Raw genomic sequence first — 10,426 nt, forward strand, 5'->3', positions numbered from 1 at the left:
CACACACACACACACACACACAGCACGACAGTCCAGACAACCATTACAAACTGCTCTCTTGCCCCCAGAGCGTCCAAAGTGGTGTCTGATGAATGATCCATCAGCAGGACTATTGGTGCCTGGTCTCCAGATAGGCTATGACACAGACAACTCAGACAACAAGTGTGCAACACGCTGGCTTCTACTCTTAGCATCACGGAGTGCATAATTTATTTTACAAGTGATAGAGTCCTATATGAACACACAATCTATTGCCAAAGTTACAACAGTTTTAGTTATTTCATGTGACAAATTTGAAAGTATGAAAGTACTTGTTTTGTCCTTCAAAAAACAAAACAGAAAAGTGATGAAGGGCTAATTGACAACAAATCTCATCAGGCAGTCAGCCAGTTCTTCGTGGTAAATCACTGATGTGACATAAGTGATTCAGTAACAGCTGTGTTGTGAAGCATCAGCCTGCATATGTCCAGTCTCATAAAACACCTGGGATTGAGAAAATGGAGGGAAGTTAGGGAGGAGGGAGTGGATGTGTTTCTATCCATCCTTCTCTCCACCCCTTTTCTAGACCACTTATCCGTTCAGATCGTGGGGCACGAAATGCATCCTTGCATGCCTGACAGGAGAGGCATAAAGTACATCGTAGACTGCACAGGTCGTGAGTTAACACAGGACTGAGAGGATGTCTTTTTCAGATTATTAGAAACTGTGAGCACAAATGCCATTTATGGATTACATCTTGGTTTATGCAGTCCCATTGCATAAATAACTCTTACGGCATCAGCAATATTTTGACATTTTGGGAAATATGCTTATTCCCTTTCAGCCGGGAGTTATATGAAAAGATCAATATCACATTCATGTCTGTACAGTACATATGTAGCTAGAGCCAGCTGGTGGTTCACTTAGTTTAGCATAACAACTGTAAACAACAGGACCAGCTAACCTGGCTCTGTTCCAAGGAAAACAAAAGTCTCCTCTAAATGTCACTATTTAACATATTACATCTCGTTTTTTTAATCTATACAAAATATTTGGTATATAACCTAACCTGCATACAGACATGAGAGTAGGATAATGCTCTTATCTCAAACAGATAAAGCAATGGTATTGAACGTGAATCCAGAAAAATAGGTTGAAGAAATCAAAAGAGACAAGGATTATACAAGGACAAGGATTTTGTGAACGCTGATTACGGTGTCAAATCCCAGACAGTCCTTTGTTAATGACCTAGCATACTGGCCTTGACTAGCCCTCCACTCACTGTTTCGCCACAGAAATGTCCTCGGACAATTATTTTCACACACTCAGGGGTATGATTATGTATCTCTGCTTGTGATTTGTTGAAAAATTGGAATTGGTCCATAATTTCTCTCTCTCTCTCTCTCTCTCTCTCTCTCTCTCTCTCTCTCTCTCTCGGATAAAAACAGAAGTGGACGAATTAAGCTCAAACCAGTGTTTCTCCTACCTCCTATCTGATGTCATGCATGACATAAATCAATTTCAGATAGGTAAATCAATTTTATGCTTCCTCAGTTTTCTTGGTTGGCTAAGACGGCTGGCAGCTGCTTGAACCTCAGACGCAAAGAAATACAAACTCTGAGAATTGAAACGGGTGGGGGGCATGGAGAAGAATAGAAATACATCATTAATTGTGGGGAAGTTTACACTCCTGCTACCAAATTTTTTAACCGAAATAACAGAATGTACGACAAACGTATTGTTTAAGTTACCTACCTGAAAGCCATTTCTCTTGCTGTAAACATGCAAATTCTGTAACAAACTGTGCAACAATATTTTAATGGTTTAAATAGTACCACCCCTTTTATAAAAAAGAAATTCTACCAACCATTTTGCACAAGCACTTTAGCAAAAAGGTTCATATCTCACTTTACATTTAAATTTTAATCTTCTGTAGCCCATAATCTGATTTTGTTGTGAGACCAGGTGTAAATTGACATGATCTATCAACACAAGATGTAACCATTATACACTGTTAGTAACAGTGTATGGGCGAAGCAGGCAAGGACGAGTTAAGGCCATATCTGCAGGTTGCTCTTATGGAGATGAATTATTCCTTTGAAAGAAAATTGGGTTTCAGCTAAGCTCTGCCGGAGCGAGACAGGGCCTTGTTCCCTGCCTGTGATGTATGTACAAAATGGACGAATGTACAAAATGGATGCACCCAGAGAAAAAGTCTGTGTGATTTCATACAAATAAAACAGAGCTGAAAAGGATATAGATTTGGCCGTTAAGTCAATTTATGACTGCAAATAAGGTAAGCCAATAAGAAAAGTGATTAGTCCTGAGTCTCAGACATGCAAAGACACAGTCAAAGGTTAGGGAAAATCAATTGTTGGTTTGATAGAAAGCTCTGAAATGGCTTCTGAATAAGAGGATGGACAAGAACGTCAGCGCTCCACCATCTGTCAACAGCTTTCATGTTTGAGGATGACCTCACCAGGTCACAGAGCCACACATGCATTCACTCTCTCTTTCTCCTACATATTTATCCACAGAGGTCCAACTTTACATGGAGAGAGAGAAGAAAGATTTTCTTTCATGACCCCCATTCCTCTCGCTCTCTTTGACCTCCTCGTTCTCCCTCCATCAGCTCATTTTTGTGTGCAGTAGACAGCAGTGCCATAAAGGAAAATGCAGTAGTACGGTCTGACTTTCTCCTCTCCTCTCTGTTTATCCAATCTCAACAAAGGATCCATCTACCCTCAACTACTATTGTCTCCTTGTTCTCTTCTATCACCCTTGATCCTTCGTTCATTCCTCTGAACCATGCAAAGACATACTTCTTTTGGATGGAAAGGAGACGGGCTAAAAACAGCTTATGTTAAATGTTTGTCTACAAAATGGTAGCAAGCGCAATCACAGAGCATAACTTACATCATACTCCTAAGTTGGTTTCCAATGGCAACACCTGGTGCCTGGTGAGTTATGGCAAACAATACCAGAGACACAACAGAGATTAATGAAACAGAGAAGAGATGTACTGGGTTAGTACACAACACAACAACTGTTGTTAGTCAGTTGCTCTGTATAATGTAGGAATAAAAAAATGAAATCACACACATCATTGGGTTTATTTACTTTCCCCAATGAGGACATATTAGTAGCCTGCACTTTTTGATCAGCAACTGTGATAATATCACAGTTATGAAACCCCCTCTAAATGTCCGATTGCTAAAATAACTCATTTCTAATTTGACTTTCTCTTAATTAGTCAACACATTGAGAAATGAGAAATAAAAAAAGTTCACTTTCTCTTGCTGGAAGAGTCATTAAAAATCAGTGCATTAAGATTAAAATGATGTTGTCAATAAAAACTTTAATTGTATTTTATTATATAATTTGAATTTTTCAGGATAAGCCTAATGTTAATCTAATTCTTTTTTTACTGTCAACAATTCTAGTGAAAAGACCAAAACGTGTCATTGATATTGCTTTAAACCCCTTCACGGTGATGAATAATTACATTTTTGAGTAATAAACCCAAAGCTGGCATGTTGTATGAAGTTGTCAGATGTGTATTTTGCAGTGCTGACGCACACATAACTTTAGGATTGGTTTGCAGATTTGCAGAATCAATCTCTGTTTATATTTATCCTCAAAGGAAGTCAGTGAGGGTGGAGATGAAGAAATTTACAGAACAACAGAACAGGTACATCCTCTGATCCACTCAACTCCTACCTGTCTCACCTCCTCTTCCCCCGTGGATACGGTTGTGCATGTAGGTGGCTGGATGTGCATGCGACTGTGCGTGTGTGTATCCACATTCAAAAGTGTGTGTACTGTTTACCCGTTCTCCAATAGGTGAGGGTCTGTTTTATGAGCCCTTAACAGCCAGCACTTAGGCCACATGGTGCGCTTATCAGCTACTCTGTGTGTCTCAGTGTGTGAGTGTGTGTAGCATCAGCCAGAAGGCAAGAAGTAAATATTTGACAAAAGCAAAGAGGCAGCTGGTTGTCTGGGGGACTTTAGAGTAACAAGACTCCTGCTTAACAAGCAGAGCACACACACACCCACACACCCACACACACCCACACACATAAACACAAACACACATTGGCCAATTTTCATCTGCGAAAAAAGGAAAACACAAATGAAATCTACAAAATTACACTTAAGAACATATGGCAACAAATACCACAGACAGGACACAGGTAAATCTTTACTGGCTTGTGTAGTTATCAGTTTTATCTTTATGCACACAGTAGAGAACTACATCCCAAATTCAAGTTTGGCCATTTATGGGTCAAAAAATGAAAGAGACCACCATCAAGGATGTTGCATTAATGTTTGATCCCATCTAGTAATTAAAGATGCCAATCGACATATTCATATTAACAATGGATTAAACGACTTCATGTATGCAAAGAAGGTGCGTGTAGTGACCAACCAACAGATATCACCTGACAGTTTCAAAGCTTCCACAGCTCATTGTTTTGCTTTTACAACACGTATCTTTGTCGATTTGGTTCATACCCACTGCTCTCACAGTGTTTCCAGATGCAGCAGGCAGCTGGTTACAGCACCAAAAGGCAGACAGAAACAGTTAGTGTATGGCTGGTGAACATTAAGCATTTAGCTGCTAAAGTGTTTCTTACAGAAGTTGGCAAAGATCAAAACAGAGGTAATAGACAAGTTCATTTTGGACTTAAATCATCCTGTAGCCAGACACATTGTGTAACAAAGCAAGTTTCAGCTTCCATCTTACTTACTTTGTACAAAAAGAAAACATTGACATGTTCTTATGTAACTTTGGGCACGACAAACATGACAGAGTGCTCATTTAAGCAAAGGAAATGTAAATTGCAAGAAAAATGAGACCCCACTTAACTTTTAATTGAGGACACCAGTCAAAACATATTAACTCACAATCATCTCTTCTTCTTTCTCCTGAATACAATACATTAGTGCAGCCTCCACCCCTTAACAGTCACATCAGATTTAACTTTGTTCTAAGCAGAAGATCCTGTCCCTATCCGGTCATCAGCCAGCACTACGCACCTGATCATCCTTTAATAAAGCTGCCTCTTCTCACAATGTCTATAAACCTTGATGCATCTTGTTAACTCCTTTTAATAAAAGAATGCAAGGTGATGAATGAAATGAAACTTCCTCTGCAAACCGTTATGGATCATAACACAGGACACAAAGTACTGCAGGTGTCATCTTACTGCTCAAGTAATGCTGTCCTATATGTATTGCACACGCAGGCACTCACGCACGCACGCACACAATCTCTAGATCCATTGGGGGAACACATTGTGGTTGTTATGGCCAACCACTAGCACTGCAAGTCAGATTATCTTTCCGCTGGTCATGTTTTGATGCTCTGGCAATACAGTCTGGCTGCAAGGCGAGACAATCAGGGCGTATCACCATGATAGTAAACCATACAGGACCGTCCCTTAGGTGATCGGTTCTTGTTACCATGGCAACAGCCCTGGCTCCCTATAAGCTGCTTCTGCATATGGCTGAAAAAACATGGTTCACTTGTCTTGCAGTGGTAACCTGTATACACAAAGCTACTGGGTTTAAAGTACTGTGTAAGTAACATTTATGTGTGCAGAACTGTGGATGTTTTGTCCACCTTGTTCATGTGTAACAGAACTAATGTTTGAGCGTTCAAGACACAGGCAGAATTAAAATAAACCATGTCTCTGCAATAAAACAAAGATACCATTTAATAGTCACTAAAATGTCATCTGTTTTCTTTTGGTTCAACTAATAGACAAACAAAAAGGAGAGTAAATTGGCTTTGCAATGAATGCCAGTCATGTAGAGATGTTCACAGTGTCAGATTCAACAGGTAGACCCGTTAACAAGTGGGTCAGAGCTCTACACTGATTCAGCACACATGAAAATAAAGAAATTGCTCACTCTAGTGATAATTTCTCCTCACTTCAGCTGCCATCATTGCAGTGCACTGATTTCTTCCTCTGAGCATGTTGAAACAAACACGTGCCGTCAGCTCCATCTTGCGGTCACAGCAGAAATAGGTGAAAATGTGTGGACTGTACTATTCTACCCCTTGGAAGGAGTCATACAGTCTGTTTGTGCAAGAGTACAGTGCAAGAAGTAAAACTGTGACAAGAAGATTTTAACCTCAGTTAATCTAGGAAATGATTTGATTTGATGATGAGTTGATTTAAGAGCTTTTTTTTCAATGAATGCTGATATGGCAATGCCATAATCAGCTGCAATCTTTCATTCACTTTCTTTCAAAAGTAGTAAAAAATATCAATAGTCATGTATTAAATTGCTCTCATGAATTGAATTATACTTTGTAGCTCAACGTCAGTGGGATTGAAGTTGTCAGAAGAGAGGAAGTGCAACATCCTCTCCTGAGCGCTTGAGGATGGGTGGAGTTCCACCACTTCCCACATCGTACTGCTACAAGTATTACCGCAACCTTGTGGTTTTGGTTTCTGTACCTTTTTCCCACAATCAGTCATGTAGCCACCCATAGGTAGAGGGAAACAAACTCAGAAGCAAGGCCTAAAGTTGTATTGTTTTAAAAAGTGAACTGAAACTGTGTGACAAGGAGTGAGTCAATCCCACCAGATAGCTTTACATGTACATGTGAGTGTTTGTGGTCACATTGAATCTTGGTTCCCAAATTAACTCCAGCTGAGCATCACATTCACCCTAGGCAGTAGGCTGGTGTATTAGATAAAAACTGACTGAATTTCTGTCCTTGTTTACTGCTCCAATGCTATTGTCTGTGGGTCTGTGTTAGGTAACAGACTGTAACTGTGTACACTACATCAACAACTGTTTCCAATAATCAACACACAATAAAACTGACAGCTCATTAAAGCTGCATACAACCTGCCTTTGACTAATCATTGCTTCTTCTCCCAGGATATAGACCAAAGCCTTGAGCTTTAATAAGCCATCACCTAAAGTAAATATGATACCATCAGACATTTAGTCCTGTGTTTGTCCGGTGGTCACAAACACATCGTTACCTGCAATATAGAAGGTGCACCAGGAGATAGAGTAAATGCCAGGATCCAGATATAGCAGCAGCCCATTTGCTCTTTTCCATGATGCTGGCAGACAGATAACATTTAAACCTGGATCCAAAAAAGTAAGCTAGACAGACAACAAAAAGGGGAGGGGACGTTTTAAGAAGAAGGCCCCTCCTCTTGTCATGCTCTCCTACTCTTTAAAACAAAAAAAAAATTAAAATCTACTCATATTTTCATTAGTTTTTTCCTGGGCTCTTGTTCAATCTCAGCCTCCTTCCTGTCACTTATCCTGCCTTTCAATCCACACAACAATCCACTCAGGTGGACATTAATGTCATGTATTCCTATCTGTTATATGTGTGAATAAAGTCAAATGTAAGATGATGCAGTCTTAAAAAAATATGATGGTAAAATTATTATTAAAAAATCTTAATTATTTTTATTAAACGTGTTGCGCTCGCAATAACTTGCATTTGCGCATGCCGCGGTCAAAGTTCAACACGTTTCAACTTTAAACACGGCATGTGCAGAAACTGCCCCGGTGCACTGCGACGTATATTCCCGTGACTGGAAAAAATGGAAAAAATTCAACACAGAATACATGTGGATCCACAAACTAAACATGAACAAAAAGTTGATTTTGGCCTTCAGCGATTTCCCAGAGCTGTACAACACAAGTCTGAGGTTGTTGTCACTTCCCGATGTGAGTCAAGTGAAGATGTGAGTTGTGAATGCGTCACTTTGCGACAAGTAGCCTACAAGATGCTAACGAGAGACTTCTTTAATGTCAATAGAGTAAAAATGCACCTGCTTAACGAAGTTTGTTCACTGCTGGCTACAAGTTAGCATCAAACACAACAAAGGCTGTCAGCTGAACGGCGTTTTGAGCTAACGTTAGCAATCAAACAATCATAGATAGCTAAAACGTTTTTGAAATGATTCCCATCTTCTGTTATTGTTTGTAATGAGAAAAGTTTATTCTTTTAGGGATTTCATCAATTTCAGTATGACATGTAACGCTGTAAACCGTTTAAATCTGAACATGCGCAACTCACATCTGCACTCGACTCACATTGGGTAGTGACAGTCGTACAGAGACCTCAGACGCAAAACTATGCCGTGTTGAATATTTCCACCATGCCAGATGTGTAGCTTATTGCAGCCTCTTAATTTAAATCATTCAGGTTTGTTTAAGCTATGTTAAATCAACATGGACATGTCTTCACTGAAACACAATCATAACTATGTTACATGTTTTCTCAGTTACTTTGGTGCTTTTGTCAAATCATAATTTGCATATGCACAACAGCAAGTGCATTTCTTAAAACAATTGGTGTAAACGGCACCGCATGGTGATTGTCCTGCAAAAGCGTGTATCTTGCTGGAAATCTTGTTTATGTGTCCGAAGCAAGTATTTATACCAATGACCCAATCAAACTGACAAGTCTTCACGCAATTGTTTATACCAAAATGGCCCATTACTATTGAAAAGCAGAGAGGAAAATGCCACAGATGCCTCTTTAGTATTAAACTACTAAATCACAATACTATCACTTTATATTGATTATTAGATATAGCATTCATTTGTTTTGGTCAATGTTTTTTTTATTGGCAAATGCATAATGCATAATGAAGTGTAAATATTGTGAGCTTATGTGATCCATCATTTAAATAGTAAGTCGTGATACCAGCAGTCATTACATGATGTTCATCTCAGCTTGCAAAGCAACTCATCTACAACAACAACAGCTTAGGAAGTGAAGAAGATAAAATACTTTGTATTTTGTACTTTGATAAAGTACTACTATGCAGGCAGTACAAATACACACAAGATAGACAGCCGTTACTCACCACAGTTTGCGAGGCATCGTCTCACTCTAATAATAAGAAGCTGATCAGGTGAAACCTTTTGCGCTCTCTCTATCTCTGTCTCATCCTCTCTCCTCTATTATCCCTGTTTGTCCACTTGTAATATTCATTTACCCTCACCACCACTTCAAGACAAAACCCACACACAGATGCATGTGTTTGATGACACACACACACACACACACAAGCAGGTTTTGTTATGCAGTTATTAATGGGGTGCTGAATGTACGGTGAAGGTGGAGTGAGATCTCTTTGTAGTAACCATGAGCAGAGGAAAGGCAGAGGAACATTGGGGATTAATGACAGAGAAGAGAGGGGAGAAAGTTGAAGGAGGAAATAAAAGCACACTGTGAACTGAGGGCAAGCTGGACAGTGAAGGGAGAGGAAGACAAAATAAAACCCCACACCTGCTGCCCTGCAGCTGCAACTTTGAAGTGAGCCATCCATCTAATGTATTTGTTCCATTGGTCCTACACTTCCCTTTTTAACATTTCTCTTTTTTCTTTTGTGGCTTTATTCTCTTACATGTTTCTTCTTGTACAATTTTATCGTTGAAGACCAGCTTACAATCAGAGTAAGCCTACAGTCTAAATTAGATTAGATTAGATTAGATTAGATTATACTTTATTTATCCCACGACGGAAATTCTGTCGTTACAAGTAGCAGCATAGCAGCAACAGCAAACCAGAAAAACAAAACAATAACACACAAACAGTAAGCACGAAAGAAATACAAGGCAAGAAATACAAGGCAGAAATACAGGCAAGAAATAGACAATGAAAATATGGTAACTGAGTATAAAATGCCGTCAAACAAAGGAATTTTAAAGTGCGGTTGCCATGATAAAGAAACAATTTGCGGTGTAAGTGACGTTAAAATAATTTAAGTTGAATGTTAATTAGAGCAAGAAGCAAGAGTCGGTGCATAATTTAATTATATTAACAACTGAGACCATAAATTTGAAAAGTAAGTACTTGTAATAAATATAAATACCAATATTAAGATACGAAAGTGTTGATGTAGATGGAGAAAAAACAGGAACAGAAACTACAACACTATCAGTAGAGCAGGTGTTGTAGAGTCTGCCAGCGGCCGGGATGAAGGACCTGCGGTACCTCTCCTTCTTACACCGTGGGTGTATCAGTCTATTTATATTTATTTTTTATTTTTTATATTTATTTATTTTATACTTATTTAAATTTAAGAGCATGACAAGCTGTGAGTCATGTTTGCTAAATCCAGGCTTTGTTTGCCAGTGATGCTGCTTTGCTCTGACTCAAAAAGGTATTTCTTATATTCTAAAAAAGAAAATTTGAAATCCCCGGTTCAAGCTTCCCCACAACAAAGATGATAAACTCGAGTTCTCTATCTTTCCATCCTCACCTTTGCATTGGATTCTAATTGAGAGCCATTATAAGTTTAAGGTTAACACATACTAATTATTTCCACCCATGTCTGCTCTTCTCTTTCTTAACTCTATGGTGCTTGTGTGTGCACTCTTACATCTAACACCAGGATCAAACACTCTTTCTCTCAAACACACAAACACAAACACACACACACACAAA

The 10,426-nt window shown here is 39.0% G+C and overlaps 1 protein-coding gene and 1 long non-coding RNA gene across 5 annotated transcripts in view; one reads left to right on the forward strand and one right to left on the reverse strand.

The window, feature by feature from the left end:
- Positions 1 to 10,426, reverse strand: part of rap1gap2a (RAP1 GTPase activating protein 2a) — a 93,814-nt gene that overhangs the window by 59,032 nt on the left and 24,356 nt on the right. The window lies entirely within an intron of this gene.
- The window catches only part of LOC116687101 (uncharacterized), a 14,137-nt gene continuing 5,039 nt past the window's right edge, over positions 1,329 to 10,426 (forward strand). The window contains exons 1-2 of the long non-coding RNA XR_004331464.1: positions 1,329 to 1,339; positions 2,301 to 2,306. This is a non-coding gene — a long non-coding RNA (uncharacterized LOC116687101). The remainder of the gene's footprint in view (positions 1,340 to 2,300; positions 2,307 to 10,426) is intronic.

Source organism: Etheostoma spectabile, chromosome 3 (assembly GCF_008692095.1).
Source record: "Etheostoma spectabile isolate EspeVRDwgs_2016 chromosome 3, UIUC_Espe_1.0, whole genome shotgun sequence".
Classification (NCBI taxonomy): domain Eukaryota; kingdom Metazoa; phylum Chordata; class Actinopteri; order Perciformes; family Percidae; genus Etheostoma; species Etheostoma spectabile.